We start from the raw sequence: 25,117 nt of genomic DNA, 5'->3' as shown, positions 1-25,117 counted from the left end.
GGCACCCAGGTGACAGGCCCATGTCTGTGATCTGCCTAAGGGGGCATTGTGATATCATAAGTCTGCACTAGTCACCCAGGAGACAGGCCATTGCTGCGATCTGCGTAAGGGGCATTGTGACATCATAACTCTGCACTGGGCACCCAGGTGAGAGGCCTTTGTCTGATATCTGCCTAAAGGTGCATTGTGACATCATAACTCTGCACTGGTCACGCAGGTGGCAGGCCCGTGTCTGTGATATGCCTAAGGGGGCATTGTGACATCATAAATCCTCAGTAGTCAACCAGCTTAGAGGCCTTTGTCTGTGATCTGCCTAAGGGGCATTGTGACATCATAATTCTGCACTGGTCACCCAGGTGACAGGCCACTGACTGTGATCTGCCTAAGGGGGAATTGTGATATCATAACTCTGCGCTGGGCAGCCAGGTGAGAGGCCATTGTCTGTGATCTGTGTAAGGGGCATTGTTACAGCATAATTATGCACTGGGTACCAGGTGAGAGGCCCTTATCTGTGATCGCCTTAAGGGGTCATTGTGACATCAAAACTCTGCACTCGGCACCCAGGTGACTGTCTCTTGAATGTGATCTGCCTAAGGGGGTATTGTGACATCAGAACTCTACACTGGGCACTCAGGTGACCTTCCTTGTCTTTGATCTGCCTAATGGTGCATTGTGACATCATAACTCAACACTGATCTCCCACGTGACAGGTCGTTGTCTGTGATCTTACTAATGGTGTATTTTGACATCATAACCCTGTACTGGTCACCCAGGTGACAGGCAATTATCTGTAATCTGCCTAAGGGAGCATTGTGACATCATAATTCTGCAATGGTCACCCAGGTGACAGGCCCCTGTCTGCGATCTGCCTACGGGGACATTGTGACATCATACCTCTGCACTGGTCACTCAGGTGACAGGTCATTTTCTGTTATCTGCATAAGGGGGCATTGTGACATCATAACTCTGCACTGGTCACCCAGGTGACAGACCACTGACTGTGATCTGCCTAAGGGGGCAGTGTAACGTCATAACTCTGCCCTGGCCACCGTGGTGACAGGCCTTTGTCTGTGATCTGCCTAAGGGGCCATTGTGACATCATAACCCTGCACTAGACACACAGGTGACAGGCCCTTGTCTGTGATCTGCCTGAGGGGGCATTGTGACATCATAACTGTGCACTGGTCACCCAGGTGACAGACCCTTGTCTGTGATCTGCCTAAGGGGTTATTCTGACATCATAATTCTGTAGTGGTCACCCAGGTGACAGGCCCTTGTCTGTGATCTGCCTAAGGGGGCATTGTGACATCATTAGTCTGCACTATTCACCCAGGTAACAGGCACTTGTCTGTGATCTCCCTAATGGGCATTGTGACATCGTAACTCTGCACTCGTCCCCCAGGTGACAGGACTTTGTCTTTGATCTGCTTAAGGGGGCATTGTGACATCATAACTCTTTATTGGTCACCCAGGTGACAGGCCGTTATCTGTGATCTGCCTAAGGGGGCATTGTGACATCATAATCCTGCACTGGTCACCAAGGTGACAGGCCCTTGTCTGTGATCTGCCTAAGGGGACACTGTGACATCATAAGTCTGCACTAGTCACCCAGGTGACAGGCTCTTGTCTGTGATCTACCTAAGGGGCATTGTGGCATCATAACTCTGCACTGGGCACCCAGGTGAGAGGACTTTGTCTGTGATATGCCTAAGGGGGTATTGTGACATCATAGCTCTGCACTGGTCACCCAGGTGACAGGCCCTTGTCTGTGATCTGCCTAAGGGGGCATTTTGACATCATAAGTCTGCACTAGTCACCCAGGTGATTGGCACTTTTCTGTGATCTGCCATAGGGGGCAATAGGACATCATAACTCTGCACTGGGTTCCCAGGTGACAGGCCTTTGTCTGTGATCTGCCTAAGGGGGCATTGTGACATCATAAGTCTGCACTAGTCACCCAGGAGACAAGCCCTTGTCTGTGATCTGCGTAAGGGGCATTGTGACATCATAAGTCTGCACTGGGCAACCAGGTGAGATGCCTTTGTCTGAGATCTGCCTAAGGGTGTATTGTGATATCATAACTCTGCATTGGTCACCCAGGTGACAGGACCTTGTCTGTTATCTGCCTGAGGGTGCATTGTGACATCCTAACTCTCCACTTGGCAATCAGGTGACAGGCCCTTGTCTGTGATCTGCCTAAGGGGGCATTGTGACATTATAATTCTGCACTGGTCACCCAGGTGACAGGCCAATGTCTGTTTTCTGCGTAAGAGGGCATTGTGACATCATAACTCCGGACTGGTCACCCTGGTGACAGGCCTTTGTCTGTTATCTGCCTAAGGGGGCATTTTGACATCATAACCCTGCGCTGGTCACACAGGCGACAGGCCCTTGTTTGTGATCTGCCTGAGGGAGCATTGTGACATCATAACTCTACACTGGTCACCCAGGTGACAGACCAATGTCTGTGATCTGCCTAAGGGGCCACTGTGACATCATACTTCTGCAATGGTCACCCAGATGACATGCCCTTGTCTGTGATCTGTCTAAGTGGGCATTGTGACATCATAACGCTGCACTGGTCACCCAAGTGACAGGCCCTTCTCTGTGATCTGCCAAAGGGGGCATTGTGACATCATAACCCTGTACTGGTCACCCAGGTAACAGGCCTTTGTCTGTGATCTGCGTAAGGGGAATTGTGACATCATAACTCTGCACTGGTAACCCCGGTGAAAAAACCCTGTCTGTGATCTGCGTAAGGGAGCATTGTGACATCATAACTCTGCATTGGGCACCCTGGTGACAGGCCCTTGTCTGTGATCTCCCTAAGTGGGCATTGTGACAGCATAACTCTGCACTGGGCATCCAGGTGACAGGCCCTTGTCTGTCATCTGCGTAAGGGGCATTGTGACATCATAACTCTGCACTGGTAACCCAGGAGACAGGACATTGTCTGTGATCTGCCTAAGGGGGCATTGTGACATCATTACTTTGCATTGGGCACCCAGGTTACAGGCGTTTGTCTGTGATCTGCCTAAGGGGGCATTGTGACATCATAACCCTGCACTGGTAACACAGGTTACAGGCCATTGTGTGTGATCCGCCTGAGGGGGCATTGTGACATCACAACTGTGCACTGGACACCCGGGTGACAGACCCTTGTCTGTGATCTGCCTAAGGGGGCATTGTGACATCATAACTCTGTACTGGTAACCCAGGCGACAGACCCTTGTCTGTGATCTGCCTAAGGGGGCACTGTGAAATCATAATACTGCAATGGTCACCCAGGTGATAGGCCCTTATCTGTGATCTGTCTACGGGGGCATTGTGACATCATAACGCTGCACTGGTCACCCAAGTGACAGGCCCTTATCTGTGATCTGCTAAGGAGGCATTGTGACATCATAATTCGGCAATGGTCACCCAGGTGACAGTCCCTTGTCTGTGATCTGCCTAAGGGGACATTGTGACATCATAACTCGGTACTGGTCACCCAGGTGACAGGTCCGTTTCTGTTATGTGCCTTAGGGGGTATTGTGACATCATAACTCTGCACTGGTCACCCAGGTGACAGGCCCTGGTCTGTGGTCTGCCTAAGGGGCATTGTGACATCATAAATCTGCACTTTTCACCCTAGAGACAGGCCTTTTTCTGTGATCTGCCTAAGGGTGCATTGTGTCATCATAACCCTGCACTGGTTACACAGGTGACAGGCCATTGTGAGTGATCTGCCTGAGGTGGCATTGTGACATCGTAACTCTGCACTGGTCACCCAGGTGCCAGGCCCTTGTCTGTGATCTGCCTGAGAGTGCTTTGTGACATCATAACTCGGCAGTGGTCACCCAGGTGACAAGCCCTTGTCTGTGATCTGCATAAGCGGGTATTGTGACATCATAATTCAGTAATGGCCTCCCAGGTTACGGGCCCTTATCTGTGATCTGCCTAAGGGGTCATTGTTACGTCACAACTCTGCACTGGGCACCCTGGTGACAGTCCCTTGTCCGTGATCTGACCAAGGGAGGATTGCGATATCATACCTCTGCACTGGTCACCCAGGTGACAGACCGTGGATTGTGATCTGCCTAAGGGGGCATTGTGACAGCATAATTCGAAAATGGTCACCCAGTTGACAGGCCACTGACTGTGATCTGCCTAAGGGGGAATTGTGATATCATAACTCTGCGCTGGGCAGCCAGGTGAGAGGCCATTGTCTGTGATCTGTGTAAGGGGCATTGTTACATCATAATTATGCACTGGGTACCAGGTGAGAGGCCCTTATCTGTGATCGCCTTAAGGGGTCATTGTGACATCAAAACTCTGCACTCGGCACCCAGGTGACTGTCTCTTGAATGTGATCTGCCTAAGGGGGTATTGTGACATCAGAACTCTACACTGGGCACTCAGGTGACCTTCCTTGTCTTTGATCTGCCTAATGGTGCATTGTGACATCATAACTCAACACTGATCTCCCACGTGACAGGTCGTTGTCTGTGATCTGACTAACGGTGTATTTTGACATCATAACCCTGTACTGGTCACCCAGGTGACAGGCCCTTGTCTGAGACCCGCATAAGCGGGTATTGTGACATCATAACTCTGTACTGGTCACCCAGGTGACAGTTCCTTATGTGTGATCTGCCTGAAGGGGCATTGTGACATCGTAACTCTGCACTGGGCAGCCAGGTGACAGGCCCTTGTCTGTGATCTGCCTAAGGGGGCATTGTGACATCATAATTTTGCCCTAGTGACCCAGGTGACAGGTCCTTGTCTGTGATCTGCGTAAGGGGCATTGTGACATCATTACTCTGCACTGGTAACCCAGGTGACAGGACATTGTCTGTGATCTGCCTTAGGTGCATTGTGACATCATAACTCTGCACTGGGCAGCCAGGTGACAGACCCTTGTCTGTGATCCACCTAAGGGGATATTCTGACATCGTAATTCTGCACTGGTCATCCAGGTGACAGGCCACCGTCTGTGATCTGCGTAAGGGGCCATTGTGATATCACAACTCCGGACTGGTCACCCTGGTGACAGGTGATTGTCTGTGATCTGCCTTAGGGGGCATTGTGACATCATAACCCTGCACTGGTCACTCAGGTGGCAGGCCCTTGTGTGTGATCCGCCTGAGGGGGCATTGTGACATCATAACTCTGCACTGGTCACTCAGGTGGCAGAGCCTTATCTGTGATTTCCCTATGGGGGCATTGTGATATCATAACTCTGTACTGGTCACCCAGGTGACAGGCCCTTGTCTGTGATCTGCCTAAGGGGGCATTGTGACATCATTAGTCTGCACTAGTCACCCAGGTGTCAGGCCCTTGTCTGTGATCAGCCTGAGGGGCATTGTGACATCGCAACTCTGCATTGGTCACCCAGGTAACAAGTTCTTGTCTGTGATGTGCCTAAGGGGGCATTGTGATATCATAATACTGCACTGCTCACCCAGGTGACAGGCACTTGTCTTTAATCTGCCTGAGGGTGCATTGTGACATCATAACTCTACAGTGTTCACCCTGGTGTCAGGCCCTTGCCTGTGATCTGCCTAAGAGGACATTGTGACATCATAACTCTGTACTTGTCACCCAGGTGACAGGCCCTTATCTGTGATCTGCCTAAGGGGGAATTGTGACATCGTAATTCTGCAATGGTCAATCAGGTGACAGGCCCTTATCTGTGATTTTCATAAGGAGGCATTGTGACATCTTAACTCTGCCCTGGGCACCTAGGTGAGAGGCGCTTGTCTGTGATCTTCTAAGGGGGTATTGGGACATCATAATTCTGCACTGGGCACCCAGGTGAGAGGCCTTTGTCTGTGATGTGCCTGTGGTGGTATTTTGATATCATAAATCTGCACTGGTCACCCAGGTGACAGGCCCTTGTTTGTGATCTGCCTCAGGGCGCATTTTGACATCATAAGTCGGCACTAGTCACCCAGGTGACAGGCCCTTGTCTGTAATCTGCCTAAGGGGCATTGTGACATCATTACTCTGCACTGGTTACCCAGGTGACAGAACATTGTCTGTGATCTGCCTAAGGGGTCATTGTGACATCATAGCTCTGCATTGGTCACCCAGGTGACAGACCTTTGTCTGTGGTCTACGTAAGGGGGCACTGTAATTTCATAACTGTATACTGGGCACCCAGGTGAGAGGCCCTTGTCTGTGATCTGCCTAAGGGGTATTGTGACATCATAATTCTGCCCTGGTCACCCATGTGACAGGCCACTGTCTGTGGTCTGCCTTAGGGGGCATTGTGACATCATAACTCTGCAGTGGTCACCCTGCTGACAGGCCTTTGTCTGTGATCTGCCTAAGGGGGAATTGTGACATCATAACCCTGCACTGTTCACACAGGTGACACGCCCTGGTGTGTGATCTGCCTGAGTGTGCACTGTGACATCATAACTCTGTACAGGTCACCCAGGTGACAGGCCCTTGTCTGTGATCTGCCTAAGGGTGCATTGTGACATCATAACTCTGTACTGGTCACCCAGGTGACAGGCCCTTATCTGTGATCTGCCTAAGGGGTCATTGTGACATCATAACACTGCACTGGGCATCCAAGTGACAGTCACTTGTCTGTGATCTCCCTAAGGGAGTATAGTGACATCACAACTCTGCAGTTGTCACCCTGGTGACAGACCCTTGTCTGTGATCTGCCTAAGGGTCATTTTGACATCACAACTCTGCACTGGGCACCCAGGTGAGAGGCCTTTGTCTCTGATCTGCCCGAGGGTTTATTGTGACATCATAAAACTGAACTGGTCACCCAGGTGACGGGCCCTTGTCTTTGATCTGGCTAAGGGGCATTGAGACATCATACCTCTGTTCTGGGCAGCCAGGTGAGAGGCCCTTGTCTGTGATCTTCCTAAGGGGGTATTGTGACATCATAATTCTGCTGTGGTCACCCAGGAGACTGGCCACTGTCTGTGATCTGCCTAAGGGGGCATTGTGACATCATAAGTCTGTACTAGAAACGCAGGTGACAGGCCTTTGTCTGTGATCAGCCTAAGGGGCATTGTGACATCATAACTCTGCATTGGGCACCCAGTTGACAGTCCCTTGTCTGTGATCAGCCTAAGGGGACATTGTTACATCATAACTCTGTACTGGGCACCCAGGTGAGAGGCCCTTGTGTGTTATCTGCCTAAGGGTGTATTGTGACATCATAACTTTGTCCTGGTCACCCAGGTGACAGGCCACTGTCTGTGATTTGCCTAAGGGGGCATTGTGACATCATAACTCTGCACTGGTCACCCTGTTGACAGGCCTTTGTCTCTGATATGCCGATGTGTGCATTGTGACATCATAATCCTGCACTTGTCCCACAGGTGACAGGACCTTCCGTGTGATCTGCCAGAGGGGACATTGGGACATCATAACTCTGCACTGGTCACCCAGGTGACAGGCCCTTGTCTGTGATCTGCCTGAGGGTGAATTCTGACATCATAACTCAGCACTGGTCACCCAGGTGACAGGCCCTTGTCTGTGATCTGCCTAAGGGGGCATTGTTAAATCATAACTCTGCACTGGGCACCCAGGTGACAATCCCTTGTCTGTGATCTGCCGAAAGGGATATTGTGACATCATAAGTCTGCACTTGGCAGCCAGGTGATCGGCCCTTGTCTTTGGTCTGCCTAAGGGGGCACTGTGACATCATAACACTGCACTGGCCACCCAGGTGACATGCCCTTTTTTGTGATCTACCTAAGGGGGCATTGGGACATCATAACACTGCACTGGTCACCCATGTTACAGGCCTTTGTCTGTCATCTGCCTAACGGATCATTGTGACATCATGACTCTGCACTTGGCACCCAGGTTACAGGCCCTTGTCTGTGATCTTTTTAAGGGGGTAATGTGACATCATAACACTGTACTGATCACCCTTCTGAGAGGCCCTTGTGTGTGATCTCCCTGAGGTGGCATTGTCACATCATAACTCTGCACTGGTCACCCAGGTGAAAGGCCCTTGTCTGTGATCTGCCTTAGGGGACATTGTGACCTCATAACTCTGCACTGGTCACCAAGGTGACAGGCCCTTGTCTGTGATCTGCATAAGGGGGTAATGTGACATCATTATTCTGTTCTGGTCACCCAGGTGACAGGCCCTTATCTTTTATCTGCCTAAGGGGTCATTGTGACATCATAACTCTGCACTGGGCACCCAGGTGGCAGTCTCTTGTCTGTGATCCGACTAACGGAGTATTGTGACATCGTAACTCTGCACTGGTCACCCAGGAGACAGACCCTTGTCTGTGATATGCCTAAGGGGGCATTGTGACATCATAATTCTGCAATGGTCACCCAGGTGACAGGCCCTTGTCTGTTATCTGCCTAAGGGGGCATTGTGACATCATAAACCTGCACTGGTCACCCCGGTGACAGGCCCTTGTCTGTGATCTGCGTAAGGGGCATTGTGACATAGGAACTCTGCACTGGAAACTCAGGTGACAGGACCTCGACTGTGATCTGCCTAAGGGGGCATTGTGACATCATAATTCTGCACTGGTCACCCAGGTGACAGGCCCTTGTCTGTGATCTGCCTAAAGGGGCATTGTGACATCATAAATCTGCAATGGTCACCCAGGTGACAGGCCCTTGTCTGTGATCTGCGTAAAGGGGCATTGTGACATCATAAATCTGCAATGGTCACCCAGGTGACAGGCCTTTATCTGTGATCTGCCTAACGGGGCATTGTGACATCATAATTCTGCAATGGTCACCCAGGTGACAGGCCCTTATCTGTGATCTGTCTAACGGGGCATTGTGACATCATAATTCTGCAATGGTCACCCAGGTGACAGGCTACTGTCTATGATCTGCGTAAGGGGGCATTTTGACATCATAACTCTGGACTTGTCAACGGGGTGACAGGCCTTTGTCTGTCATCTGCCTAAGGGGGCATTGTGACATCACAACCCTACACTGGTCACACAGGCGACAGGCCCTTGTGTGTGATCCACCTGAGGGGGCATTGTGACATCTAAACTTTTCAATGGCCACCCAGGTGACAGATCCTTGTCTGTGATCTGCCTTAGTGGGCATTGTGACATCATAACTCTGTACTGGTCACCCAGGTGAGAGGCCCTTGCCTTTGATCTGCCTAAGGGGGCATTGTGAATTCACTATTCTGCAATAGTCACCCAGGTGACATGCCCCTGTCTGTGATCTGCCTAAGGGTGCATTGTGACATATTAAGTCTGCACTTCTCACCCAGGTGAGAGGCACTTGTCTGTGATCTGCCTTAGGGGGCATTGTGACATCATAACACTGTACTTGGCACCCATTTGACAGGCCCTTGTCTGTGATCTGCCTAAGGGGGCATTGTGACATCATAAGTCTACCCTAGTCACCCAGGAGACAGGCCCTTGTCTGTGATCTGTGTAAGGGGCATTGTGACATCATAACTCTGCACTGGGCACCCAGTTGAGAGGCCTTTGTCTGAGATCTGCCTAAGGGTGTATTGTGACATGATAACCCTGCACTGGTCACCCAGGTGACAGGCCCTTGTCTGTGAACTGCCTAAGGGGGCATTGTGACATCATAAATCTGCACTAATCAACCAGTTGACAGTCCCTTGTCTGTGATCTGCCTAAGGGGCATTGTGACATCATAACTCTGCACTGGTCACCTGGTGACAGGCCTTTGACTGTGATCTGCCTAAGAGGGCATTGTGACATCATAACCCTGCACTGGTCACACTGGTGACAGGCCCTTGTGTGTGATCTGCCTGAGGTGGCATTTTGACATCATAACTCTGCACTGGTCACCCAGGTGACAGGGCGTTGTATGTGATCTGTCTGAGGGTGCATTGTGACATCACAACTCCGTACTGGTCACCCAGGTGACAGGCCCTTGTCTGTGATCTTCATAAGGGGGTAATGTGACATCATAACTCTGTACTGGTCACCCTGTTGACAGGCCCTTGTGTGTGATCTGCCTGAAGTGGCCTTGTGACATCATAACTCTGCACTGGTCACCCAGGTGAAAGCCCCTTTTCTGTGATCTGCCTGTGGGTGCATTGTGACATCATAACTCTGCTCTGGTCACCCTGGTGACAGTCCCTTATCTGTGATCTGCCTAAGGGGTCATTGTGACATCAAAACTCTGCACTGGGCACCAAGGTGACTGTCCCTTGTCTGTGATCTGCCTAAGGTGGTATTGTGACATCATAACTCTGCACTGGGCAGCCAGGTGACCTTCCCTTGTCTTTGATCTGCCTAACAGTGCATTGCGACATCGTAACCATACACTGGTCAACCAGGTGACAGGCCCTTGTCTGTGATGTGCCTTAGGGGGCATGGTGACTTCATAACCCTGTACTGGTCACCCAGGTTACAGGCCCTTATCTTTGATCTGCCTAAGGGGGCATTGTGACATCATAATTCTGCAATGGTCACCCAGGTGACAGGCCCCTGTCTGTGGTCTGCCTAAGGGGACATTGTGACATCATAACTCTGCACTTGTCACCCAGGTGACAGGCCCTTGTCTGTGATCTGCCTAAAGAGGCATTGTGACATCATAAGTCTGCACTAGTCACCCAGGTGACAGGCCCTTGTCTGTGATCTGCCTAAGGGGCATTGTGACATCATAACTCTGCTCCGGGCACCCAGGTGAGAGGCCTTTTTCTGAGATCTGCCTAAGGGGGTATTGTGACATCATAACTCTGCACTGGTAACCCAGGTGACAGGCCCTTGCCTGTGATCTGCCTAAGGGTGCATTGTGACATCCTAAGTCTGCACTAGTCACCCAGGTGAGAGGCACTTGTCTGTCATCTGCCTTAGGGGGCATTGGGACATCATAACTCTGCACGGGCCACCCAGGTGACAGGCCCTTGTCTGAGATGTGCATAAGGGGGTAATGTGACATCATAAATCTGCAATGGTCACCCAGGTGACAGGCCTTTATCTGTGATCTGCCTAACGGGGCATTGTGACATCATAATTCTGCAATGGTCACCCAGGTGACAGGCCCTTATCTGTGATCTGTCTAACGGGGCATTGTGACATCATAATTCTGCAATGGTCACCCAGGTGACAGGCTACTGTCTATGATCTGCGTAAGGGGGCATTTTGACATCATAACTCTGGACTTGTCAACGGGGTGACAGGCCTTTGTCTGTCATCTGCCTAAGGGGGCATTGTGACATCACAACCCTACACTGGTCACACAGGCGACAGGCCCTTGTGTGTGATCCACCTGAGGGGGCATTGTGACATCTAAACTTTTCAATGGCCACCCAGGTGACAGATCCTTGTCTGTGATCTGCCTTAGTGGGCATTGTGACATCATAACTCTGTACTGGTCACCCAGGTGAGAGGCCCTTGCCTTTGATCTGCCTAAGGGGGCATTGTGAATTCACTATTCTGCAATAGTCACCCAGGTGACATGCCCCTGTCTGTGATCTGCCTAAGGGTGCATTGTGACATATTAAGTCTGCACTTCTCACCCAGGTGAGAGGCACTTGTCTGTGATCTGCCTTAGGGGGCATTGTGACATCATAACACTGTACTTGGCACCCATTTGACAGGCCCTTGTCTGTGATCTGCCTAAGGGGGCATTGTGACATCATAAGTCTACCCTAGTCACCCAGGAGACAGGCCCTTGTCTGTGATCTGTGTAAGGGGCATTGTGACATCATAACTCTGCACTGGTCACCCAGGTGACAGGCCCTTGTCTGTGATCTGCATAAGGGGACATTGTGACATCATAACTTTGTACTGGTCACCCAGGTGACAGGCCCTTGTGTGTAATCTGCATAAGGGGGCAATGTGACATCATAACTCTGTACTGGTCACCCAGGTGACAGGCCTTTATCTGTGATATGCCCAAGGGGTCATTGTGACATCATAACTCTGCACTGGGCACCCAGCTGACTGATCCTTGTCGCTGATCTGCCTAAGGGGGCATTGTGACATCATAACTCTTCAATGGTAACCCCGGTGACAGACCCTTGTCTGTGATCTGCCTAAGGGTGCATTGTGACATTATAATTCTGTACCAGTCACCGTGGTGACAGACCGTTGTCGGTGATCTGCCAAAGCGGTCATGGTGACATCATAACTCTGCACTGGTCACCCAGCTGACAGAACCTTGTCTGTGATCTGCCTAAGGGGGCATTGTGACATCGTAAATCTCCGCTGGTCACCGAGGTGACAGACCCTTGTTGGTGATCTTCCTAAGGCCTCATTGTGACATCATAACTCTTCAGTGGTCACCGAGGTGACAAACCCTTCTCTGTGATCTGCCTTAGAGGTCATGGTGACATCATAAATCTGCACTGGTCACCAAGGTGACAGACCCTTGTCTGTGATCTGCCTAAGGGGGCACTGTGACATCATAACTATGCACTGGTCACCCAGGTGACAGACCCTTGTCTGTGATCTGCCAAAGGGGGCATTGAGACATCATAACTGTGCACTGCTCACCCAGATGACAAACCCTTGTCTGTGATGTGCCTAAGGGGGCATTGTGACATCATAACTGTGCACTGGTCCCCCAGGTAACAGACATTTGTCTGTGATCTGCCTAAGGGGGCATTGTGACATCATAACTCCGCACTGGTCACCCAGGTGACAGACCCTTGTCTGTGATCTGCCTAAGGGGGCATTGTGACATCATAACTCTGCACTGGTCACCCAGGTGACAGACGCTTGTCTGTGATCTGCCTAAGAGTGTATTTGACATCATAAGTCTTCGCTGGTCACCCAGGTGACTGACCATTTTCTGTGATCTGCCTAAGGGGACATTGTGACATCATAACTCTGCTCTATTCACCCAGGTGACAGACCCCTGTCTGTGATCTGCCTAAGGGGTCATTGTGACATCATTATTCTGCATTGGAAACCCAGGTGACAGACCCTTGTCTTTGATCTGCCTAAGGCGGCATTGTGACCTCATAACTCTGCACTGGTCACCCAAGGGACAGCACCTTGTCTGTGATCTGCCTAAGAGGGCATTGTGACATCATAGCTCTGCACGGGCAACCCAGGTCACAGAAGCTTTTCTGTGATCTGCCAAACGGGGCATTGTGACATCGTAACTCTGCACTGGTCACCCAAATGACAGACCCTTGACAGTGATCTGCCTTAGGCGTCATTGTGACATCATAACTCTGCAGTGGTCACCCAGTTGACAAACCCTTCTCTGCGATCTGCCTTAGGGTTCATTGTGACATCATAACTCTGTACTGGTCACTCAAGGGACAGACTCCTGTCTGTGATCTGCCTATGGGGGCATTGTGACATCATAACTCTTCACTGGTCACCCAGGTGACAGACCCTTGTCTGTGATTTGCCTAAGGGAGCATTGTGACATCATAACCATGCACTGGTCACCCAGGTGACAGAGGCTTGTCTGTGATCTGCCTAACGGGGTATTGTGACATCATAACTCTGCGCTGGTCACCCAGTTGACTGACCATTGTCTGTGATCTGCCTAAGGGTGCATTGTGACATCATAAGTCTGCACTGGTCACCTAGGTGACAGACCCTTGTCTCTGTTCTGCCTAAGGGGGCATTGTGACATCATAATTCTGCACTGGACACCCAGGTGAAAGACCCTTGTCTCAGATCTGCCTAAGGCGGCATTGTGACATCTCAACTCTGTACTGGTCACCCAGATGACAGGCCCTTGTCTGTGATCTGCCCAAGTCTGCATTGTGACATTATAACTCTGCAATGTTCACCCAGGTGACAGACCCTTCTCTGTGATGTGCCTAAGGGGGCATTGTGACATCATAACTGTGCACTGGTCACCCAGGTGACAGACCCTTCTCTCTGATCTGCCTAAGGGGGCATTGTGACATCATAACACTGCACTGGTCACCCAGGTGACAGATGCTTGTCTGTGATCTGCCTAAGTGGGTATTGTGACATCATAACCCCGTGCTGGTCACCCAGGTGACTGACCATTGTCTGTGATCTCCCTAAGGGGGCATTGTGACATCATAAGTCTGCACTGGTAACCTAGGTGACAGACCCCTGTCTGTGATCTCCCTAATGGGGCATTGTGACATCATAATTCTGCACTGGACACCGAGGTGAAAGACCCTTTTCTATGATCTGCGGAAGGCGGCATTGTGACATCATGACTCTGCACTGGTCACCCAGATGACAGGCCCTTGTCTGTGATCTGCCTAAGGGGGCATTGTGACATCAAAACTCTGCATGGGTATCCCAGGTGTTAGGCCCTTGTCTGTGATCTGCCTAAGGGGGCATTGTGACATCATAATTCTGCAATGGACACCCAGGTGAAATACCCTTTTCTCTGATCTGCCTAAGGCGGCATTGTGACATCATAACTCTGCACTGGTCACCCAGGTGACAGGCCCTTGTCTGTGATCTGCCTGAGTCTGCATTGTGACATCATAACTCTGCAATGGTCACCCAGGTGACAGACCCTTGTCTGTGATCTAAGGGGGCATAGTGACATCATAACTCTGCAATGGTCACTGTGGTGACAGACCCTTTTCTGTGGTCTGTCTAATGTGGCATTGTGACATCATAACTCTGCACTTGTCACCCAGGTGAAAGGCCCTTGTCTGTGATCTGCCTGAGGGTGCATTGTGACATCATAACTCTGCACTGGTCACCAAGGTGACAGGCCCTTGTCTGTGATCTGCATTAGGGGGTAATGTGACATCATTACTCTGTTCTGGTCACCCAGGTGACAGGCCCTTATCTTTGATCTGCCTAAGGGGTCATTGTGACATCATAACTCTGCACTGGGCACACAGGTGGCAGTCTCTTGTCTGTGATCCGACTAACGGAGTATTGTGACATCATAACTCTGCACTGGTCAGCCAGGAGACAGACCCTTGTCTGTGATCTGCCTAAGGGGGCATTGTGACATCATAACACTGCAATGGTCACCCAGGCGAAAGACCCATGTCTTTGATCTGCCTAAGGGGCCATTGTGACATCACACCTCTGCACTGGACACACACAAGGGACTGTCACCTGGGTGACCAATACAGAGTTATGATGTTGCAATCCCCATTAGGCAGATCACAGGAAGGATCTGTCACCTGGGTGACCAGTGCAGAGTTATGATGTCACAATGCCCCCTCAGACAGATCACACACAAGGGCCGGTAACCTGGGTGACCAGTGCAGGGTTATGATGTCACTATGCCCCCTTTGGCAGATCACAGAAAAAGGCCAGTCCCCAGGGGACCAGTGTAGATTTATGATGTCACAATGCCCCCTTAGGCAGATCACAGACAATGGTCTGTCCCCTGGGTAACCAGTGCAGAGTTATGCTGTCACAATGCCAACTCTGGCAGATCACAGACAAGGGCCTGTCACCTGTGTGACCAGTGCAGGGTTATGATGTCACAATGCCTCCTTAGGCAGATCACAGACAAAGGACTGTCACCAGGTGACCTGTGCAGAGTTGTGATGTCACAATGTGCCCATACGCAGATCACATACACTGGCCTGTCACCTGGGTGACCAGTGCAGACTTATGATGTCACAATGCCCCCTTAGGCAGATCACAGACAAGGGCCTGTCACCTGGGTGACCAGTGCATGGTTATGATGTAACAATGCCCACTTAGGCAGACCACAGACAAGGGCCTGTCACCTCCGTGACCATTGCAGAATTATGATGTCACAATGCCCCCTTAGGCAGGTCACAGACAAAGTTCTGTCTCCTGGGTGACCAGTGCCGAGTTATGATGTCACAATACTCTCTTAGTCAGATCACAGAAAAGAGAATGTCACCAGGGTGCCTATTGCAGAGTTATGATGACACAATGTCCCCTTAGGCAGATCACACACAAGGGCCTGTCACCTGGGTGACCAATACAGAGTTATGATGTCACAATCCCCCTTAGGCAGATCACAGACAAGGGTCTGTCACCTGGGTGACCAGTGCAGAGTTATGATGTCACAATATTCCCTCAGACAGATCTCACTGAAGAGCCGGTCACCTGCGTGACCAGTGCAGGGTTATGATGTCACAATGCCCCCTTAGGCAGATCGCAGACAAAGGCCAGTCACCAGTTGACCAGTGCAGAGTTATGATGTCACAATTTCCACATACGGAGATCACAGCCAGTGGCCTGACACCTGGGTGACCAGTGCAGAATTATGACGTCACAATGCCCCCTTAGGTAGATCACAGACAGGGTCCTGTCACCTGGGTGACCAGTGCATGGTTATGATGTCTCAATGCCCCCTTAGGCACATCACAGACAAGGGCCTGTCACCTGGGTGACCAGTGCATGGTTATGATGTCTCAATGCCCCCTTAGGCAGATCACAGACAAGGGCATGTCACCTGGGTGACCAGTGCAGTGTTATGATGTCACAATGCCCTCATACGCAGATCACAGACAGTGGCCTGTCACCTGGGTGACCAGTGCAGAATTATGATGTCACAGTTCCCCCTTAGGCAGATCACAGAGAAGGTCCTGTCACCTGGGGGACCAGTGCAGATTTGTGATGTCACAAGGCACCTTAGGCAGATGACAGAGAAGGGCCTGTCACCTGGGTGACTAGTGCAGACTTCTTATGATGTCAAAATGCCCCCTTAGGCAAATCACACAAAAGGGACTGTCACCTGGGTGACCAATACAGAGTTATGATGTTGCAATCCCCCTTAGGCAGATCACAGGAAGGATCTGTCACCTGGGTGACCAGTGCAGAGTTATGATGTCACAATGCCCCCTCAGACAGATCACACACAAGGGCCGGTCACCTGGGTGACCAGTGCAGGGTTATGATGTCACTATGCCCCCTTTGGCAGATCACAGACAAAGGCCAGTCAACAGGGGACCAGTGTAGAGTTATGATGTCACAATGCCCCCTTAGGCAGATCACAGACAAGGGTCTGTCCCCTGGGTGACCAGTGCAGGGTTATGATGTCACAATGCCTCCTTAGGCAGATCACAGAAAAAGGACTGTCACCAGGTGACCAGTGCAGAGTTGTGATGTCACAATGCCCCCATACTCAGATCACAGACAATGGTCTGTCACCTGGGTGACCAGTGCAGACTTATGATGTCACAATGCCCCCTTAGGCAGATCACAGACAAGGGCCTGTCACCTGGGTGACCAGAGCATGGTTATGATGTCACAATGCCCCCTTAGGCAGATCACAGACAAGGGCCTGTCACCTCCGTGACCATTGCAGAATTATGATGTCACAATGCCCCCTTAGGCAGGCCACAGACAAAGCTCTGTCTCCTGGGTGACCAGTGCCGAGTTATGATGTCACCATATTCTCTTAGTCAGATCACAGAAAAGAGAGTGTCACCTGGGTGCCTAGTGCAGAGTTATGATGTCAAAATGACTCCTTAGGCAGATCACAGATAAGGGCCTGTCACCTGGGTGACAATTAAAGAATTATGCTGTCACAATAGCCCCTTATGCAGATCACAGACCAGGGCCTGTCACATGGGTGACCAATGCAGGGGTACGATGTCACAATGAACCCCCAGGCAGATCACCGACAAGGGCCTGTCACTTGGGTGACCAGTGCAGAGTTATGATGTCACAATGCCGCCTCAGGAAGATGACACACAAGGGCCTGTCACCTTTCTGACCAGTGCAGGGTTATGATGTCAAAATGCCCCCGTAGGCAGATCACAGACAAACGCCTGTCACCAGGGTGACCAGTGCAGCGTTATGATATCAAAATGCGCCCTAAGGCAGAAAATAGACAAGGGACTGTCACCTGGGTGACCATTGCAGAATTATCATGTCACAATGCCCCCTTAGGCATATCAGTGACAAGGGTCTGTCACCTGGGTGACCAGTGCAGAGTTATGATGTCATAATACTCCCTTAATCAGATCACAGACAAGGGACTCACACCTGGGTGCCCTTTTGAGAGTTATGATGTCACAGTGCCCCCTTATGCAGATCACAGAAAAAGGCCTGTCACCAGGGTGATCAGTGCAGAGTTATGATGTCACAATACCCCCTTAAGCAGATCAGAGTCAGTGGCCTGTCACCTGGGTGACCAGTGCAGAGTTATGATGTCACAATGCCCCCTTAGGCAGATCACAGACAACGTCCTGTCACCTGGGTAATCAGTGCAGAGTTATGATGTCACAATGACCCTTAGGCAGATCACAGACAAAGTACTGTCAGCAGGGTGACCAGTGCAGAGTTAAGATGTCACAATACACCCTTAGGAGATCTCGGATAAAGGCCTCCCTCCTGGGTGCCCAGTGCACTGTTACGATGTCACAGTGCCCCTTACGCAGATCACAGACAAGGGCCTGTATCCTGGGTGACTAGTGCAGACTTATGATGTCACAATGTCCCCTTAGGCAGATCACACACAAGGGTCTGTCACCTGGGTGACCAATACAGAGTTATGATGTCACAATCCCCCTTAGGCAGATCACAGACAAGGGTCTGTCACCTGGGTGACCAGTGCAGAGTTATGATGTCACAATATTCCCTCAGACAGATCACACAGAAGAGCCGGTCACCTGCGTGACCAGTGCAGGGTTATGATGTCACAATGCCCCCATAGGCAGATCGCAGACAAAGGCCAGTCACCAGTTGGCCAGTGCAGAGTTATGATGTCACAATTTCCACATACGCAGATCACAGCCAGTGGCCTGACACATGGGTGACCAGTGCAGAATTATGATGTCACAATGCCCCCTTAGGCAGATCACAGACAAGGGCCTGTCACCTGGGTGACCAGTGCATGGTTATGATGTCTCAATGCCCCCTTAGGCAGATCACAGACAAGGGCCTGTCACCTGGGTGACCAGTGCATGGTTATGATGTCTCAATGCCCCCTTAGGCAGATCACACACAAGGGCATGTCACCTGGGTGACCAGTGCAGAATTATGATGTCACAATGCCCCCTTAGGCAGATCACAGACAAGGATTTGTCACCTGGGTGACCAGTGCAGAGTTATGACATCACAATACTGCCTTAGTCACATCACAGACAAGAGACTGTCACCTGGGTGCCTAGTGAAGTGTTGTGATGTCACAATGACCCCTTAGGCAGATCACAGATAAGGGCCTGTCACCTGGGTGACCATTACATAGTTAGGATGTCACAGTACCCCCTTATGCAGATCACAGACAAGGGCCTGTCACCTGGGAGCCCAGTACTGAGTTATGATATCACAATGCCCATTTAAGCAGATCACAGACCAGGGCCTGCCACCTGGGTGCCCAATACAGACTTATGATGTCACAATGACCCCTTAGGCAGATCACAGACAACGTTCTGTCACCTGGGTAACCAGTGCAGAGTTATGATGTCATAATGCCCCTTAGGCAGATCACAGACTCGGGCCTGTGACGTGGTTGACCAGTGCATACTTATGATGTCACAATGACCCCTTAGGGAGATCACAAACAAGGGCCTTTCACCTGGGTGACCAGTACAGAGTTATGATGTCGCAATGCCCCCGTAGGCAGATCACAGACAAGGGCTTGTCACCTGGGTGACAAGTACAGAGTTATGGTGTCACAATGCCCCCGTAGGCACATCACAAAACAAGGGTCTGTCACCTGGATGACCAGCGCAGAGTTATGATGTCACAATGCCCCCTCAGGCAGATCACACACAAGGGCCGGTCGCCGGTGTGACCAGTGAAGGGTTATGATGTCACAATTCCCCCTTAGGCAGATCACAGACTAAGGCCTGTCACAAGGGGGACCAGTCCAGAGTTATGATGTCACAATGCCCTGTTACGCAGATCAAAGACAGTGGCCTGTCACCAGGGTGACCAGTGCAGAATTATGATGTCACAATACCCACTTAGGCAGATCACACACAAGGGCCTGTCCCCTGGGTGTCCAGTGCAGAGTTATGATGTCACAATGCCCCCTTAGGCACATCACAGACAAGGGCCTGTCACCTGGGTGACTAGCGCAGATTAATGATATCACAATCCCCCTTAGGCAGATCACAGACAAGGGCCTTTCACCTGGGTGCCCAGTACAGAGTTATGATGTCACAAGGCACCCTTAGCCAGATCACAGTCAAGGGACTGCCACCTGGGTGCCCAATGCAGAGTTATGATGTCACAATGCCCCCTTAGACAGATCACAGACAAGGGTCTGTCACCTGGGTGACCCGTTCAGAGTTATGATGTCACAATGAACCCTTAGGCAGATCACAGATAAGGGCCTGTCACCTGGTTGACCATTACACTGTTATGATGTCACAATACGCCCCTATGCAGATCACAGAAAATGGCCTGTCACCTGGGTGACAAGTGCAGAGTTATGATGTCACAATGCACCCTCAGACAGATCACAGACAAGGGCCTGGCAGCTGGGTGACCAGTGCAGATTTGTGATGTCACAATGCCACCTCAGGCAGATCACACACAAGGGACTGTCACCTTGGTGACTATTGCAGTCTTATGATGTCACAATGCCCCCTTAGGCAAATCACAGTCAAGGGTCTGTCTCCTGGGTGACCAGTGCAGAGTTATGATGTCACAATAGTCCCTTAGTCAGATCACAGACAAGAGACTGCCACCTGGGTGCCCAGTGAAGAGTTATGATGTCACAATGACCCCTTATGCAGATCACAGAAAAAGGCCTGTCACCTGGGTGATGAGTGCAGAGGTATGATGTCACAAATCGCCCTTAGGCAGAAAACAGACAAGGGCCTGTCACCTGGGTTACCATTGCAGAATTATGATGTCACAATGCCGCCTGAGGCAGATCACAGACAAGGGCCTGTCACCTGGGTGACCAGTGTAGATTTATGATGTCACAGTGCACCCTCAGGCAGATCACAGACAAGGGACTGTCACCTGTGTGACCAGTGCAGGGTTATGATATCTCAATGCCCCCTTAGACAGATCGCAGAAAAAGGTCTGTCACCAGGGTGACCAGTGCAGAGTTATGATGCCACAATGCGCCCTTAGGCAGAAAACAGACAAGGGCCTGTCACCTGGGTGACCATTGGAGAATTCTGATGTCATAATGCACCCTTAGGCCTATCACAGTCAAGGGCCTGTCACCTGGGTGCCCAGTGCATAGTTATGATGTCACAATGCCCCCTTAGGCAGATCACACACACGGGCCTGTCACCTGTGTGACCAGTACAGAGTTATGATGTCACAATGCCCCCTTAGGCAGATCACAGACAAGGGTCTCTCACGTGGATGTCCAGGGCAGAATTAAGATGTCACAATTCCCCCTCAGGCAGATCACACACAAGCGCCTGTCACCTGTGTGACAAGTGCAGGGTTAATTTGTCACAATGCCCCCTTAGGCAGATCACAGAAAAGGGCCTGTCGCCTGGGTGCCCAATACAGACTTATCATGTCAAAATGACCCCTTAGGGAGATCACAGACAACGTCCTGTCACCTGGGTATCCAGTGCAGAGTTATGATGTCACAATGTCCCTTAGGCAGATCACAGGCAAGGGCCTGTCACCTGGGTGACTACTGGATACTTATGATTTCACAATGCCCCCTTAGGCAGATCACAGACCAGGGCCAGTAACGTGGGTGACCAACGCAGGGGGACGATTTCACAATGCACCCCCAGGCTGATCACCTACAAGGGCCTGTCCCTTGGGTGACCAGTGCAGAGTTATGATGTCACAATGCCACCTCAGGCAGATCACACACGTGGGCCTGTCACCTGTGTGACCAGTGCAGGGATCTGATGTCACAATGCCCCCTTAGGCAGATCACAGACAAAGGCCTGTCACCAGGGTGACCAGTGCAGAGTTACGATGTGACAATGTGCCCCTAGGCAGAAAACAGTGAAGGGCCTGTCACCTGAGTGACCATTGCAGAATTATGATGTCACAATACCCCCTTAGGCAGATCACTGAGAAGGGTCCGTCACCTGGGTGACCACTGTGGAGTTATGATGTCATAATACTCCCTTACTGAGATCACAGACAAGGGACTGTCACTTGGGCGCCCAGTGCATGGTTATGATATCACAGTGCTCCCTTAGGCAGATGAGAGACAAGGGCCTGTCACCCAGGTGCCCAATGCAGACTTATGATGTCGCAATGCCCCCTTAGGCAGATCACAGACCAGGGCCTGTCACGCTGCTGACCCGTGCAGAGTTATGATGTCACAATGCCCCCTTAGGCAGATCACAGTCAGTGGCCTGTCTACTGTGTGACCAGTGCAGAATTATGATGTCACAATGCCTCCTTAGGCAGATCACACACAACGTCCTGTCACCTGGGTAATCCGTGCACAGTTATGATGTCACAATGAACCCTTAGGCAGATCACAAACAAAGGCCTGTAACCAGGGTGACCAGTGCAGAGTTCTGATGTCACAATACAACCTTAGGCAGATCTCAGACAAAGGCCTCTCACCTGGTTGCCCTGTGCAGATTTATGGTGTCACAAAGCTCCTTACGCAGATCACAGACAAGGGCCTGACACCTGGGTGCCCAGTACAGTGTTATGATATCACAGTAATCCCTTAGGCAGATCAGTGACAAGAGCCTGTCACCTAGGTGACCAATGCAGACTTATGATGTCACAATGCCCCCTTAGGCAGATCACAGACCAGGGCCTGTCACGCTGCTGACCCGTGCAGAGTTATGATGTCACAATGCCCCTTTAGGCAGATCACAGACAAGGGTCTGTCACGGGCGTGACCAGTGCAGAGTAATGATGTCACAATGCCCCTTCAGGCAGATCACTCAAAAGGGCCTGTCATCCGTGTGACCAGTGCACTGTGATGATGTCACAATGCCCCCTTAGGCAGATCACAGACAAAGGCCTGTCACCAGGTGACAAGTGCAGAGTTATGATATATCAATGCCCCCATACGCAGATCACAGACAGTGGCCTGTCACGTGGTTGACCAGTGCTGAATTATGATGTCACAATGCCCCTTACGCAGATCACAGACAAGGGCCTGTCTCCTGGGTGACTAGTTCAGACTTATGATGTCACATTGCCCCCTTAGGCAGATCACAGACAAGGGCCTGTCACCTGGGTGCCCAGTACAGAGTTATGATATCACAATGCCCCCTTAGGCAGATCACAGACAACGGCCTGTCACCTGGGTGCCCAATACAGAGTTATCATGTCAAAATGACCCCTTAGGCAGATCACAGACAACGTCCTGTCACCTCGGTGACCAGTGCAGAGTTATGATGTAACAACGCCTCTAAGGCAGATCACAGACAAGGGCCAGTCACCTGGGTGACTAGTGCATACTTATTATGTCACAATGCCCCCTTAGGCAGATCACAGACCAGGGCCTGTCACGTTGGTGACCAGTGCAGAGTTACGATGTCACAATGCCCCCTAAGGCAAATCACAGACAAGGGTCTGTCATCTGTGTGACCAGTGCAGAATTATGATGTCAGAATGCCCCCTCATTCAGATCACACCCAAGGGCCAATCACCTGGGTGACCAGTACAGAGTTATGATGTCACAATGCCCCATCACGCAGATCAAACAGAAGGGCATGTCACCTGTGTTACCAGTGCAGGGTTATGATGTCACAATGCCCCCTTAGGCAGATTAGAGACAGAGGTATGTCACCAGCTGACCAGTGCAGAGTAATGATTTCACAATGCCCCATACGCAGATCACAGACCGTGGCCTGTCACCTGGGTGACCAGTGCAGAATTATGATGTCACTATGCCCCCTTTGGCAGATCACAGACAAAGGCCTGTCACCAGGGTGACCAGTGTAGAGTTATGATGCCACAGTGCCCCCTTAGGCAGATCACAGACAAGGGCCTGTCACCTGTGTGAGCAGTGCAGGGTTATGATGTCGCAATGCCCCCTTAGGCAGATCACAGGAAAAGGCCTGTTACCACTGTGACCAGTGCGGAGTTATGATGTCAGAATGCCCCCTTAAGCAGATAACAGTCAGTGGCCTGTCACCTGGGTGATCAGTGCAGAGTTATGATGTCACAATGTCCCCTTAGGCAGATCACAGACAATGCCCTGTTACCTTGGTAATCAGTGCAGAGTTATGATGTCACAATGACCACTTAGGCAGATCACAGACAAAGACCTGTCACCAGGGTGACCAGTGCAGAGTTATGATGTCACAATACACCCTTAGTTAGATCTCAGACAAAGGCCTCTCACCTGGGTGCCCAGTGCAGATTTAAGATGTCACAATGCACCTTACGCAGATCACAGACAAGGGCCTGTCTCCTGGGTGACTAGTGCAGACTTATGATGTCACATTGCCCCCTTAGGCAGATCACAGACAAGGGCCTGTCACGTGGGTGCCGAGTACAGAGTTATGATATCACAATGCCCCCTTAGGCAGATCACAGACAACGGCCTGTCACCTGGGTGCCCAATACAGAGTTATCATGTCACAATGACCCCTTAGGCAGATCACAGACAACGTCGTGTCACCTGGGTAACCAGTGCAGAGTTATAATGTAACAATGCCCCTGACGCAGATCACAAACAAGGGCCAGTCACCTGGGTGACTAGTGCATACTTATGATGTCACAATGCCCCCTTAGGCAGGTCACAGACCAGGGCCTGTCACGTTGGTGAACAGTGCAGAGTTATGATGTCACAATGCCCCCTCATGCAGATCACACGCAAGGGCCTGTCACCTGGGTGACCAATACAGGGTTATGATGTCACAATCCCCCTTAGGCACATCACAGACAAGGGTCTGTCACCTGGGTGACCAGTGCAGAGTTATGATGTCACAATGCCCCCTCAGACAGACCACACACAAGGGCCGGTCACCTGTGTGACCAGTGCTGGGTTATGATGTCACAATGCCCCCTTAAGCAGATGACAGACAAAGGCCAGTCACCAGGTGACCAGTGCAGAGTTATGATGTGACAATGCCCCCATACGCAGATCACAGCCAGTGGACTGTCACCTGGTTGACAAGTGTGGAATTATGATGTCACAATACTCCCTTAGGCAGATCACAGACGAGGGCCTGTCACCTGCGTGCCCAGTGCAAAGTTATGATGTCACAAAGCCCCCTTACACAGATCACAGACAAAGGTCTGTCACCAGGGTGTCCAGTGCAGAGTTACGATGTCACGATGCCCCCTCAGGAAGATCACACAGAAGGGCCTGTCACCTGTGTGACCAGTGCAGTTTTTTGATGTCACAATGCCTTCTTAGGCGGATCACAGTCAAAGGACTGTCACCAGGTGACCAGTGCAGAGTTATGATG

This window comes from Pan paniscus, chromosome 22, assembly GCF_029289425.2.
Source record: "Pan paniscus chromosome 22, NHGRI_mPanPan1-v2.0_pri, whole genome shotgun sequence".
NCBI classification, from domain to species: Eukaryota; Metazoa; Chordata; class Mammalia; order Primates; family Hominidae; genus Pan; species Pan paniscus.
The sequence above is the reverse complement of the archived record's forward strand: the minus strand, read 5'-3'. Positions refer to the sequence as shown.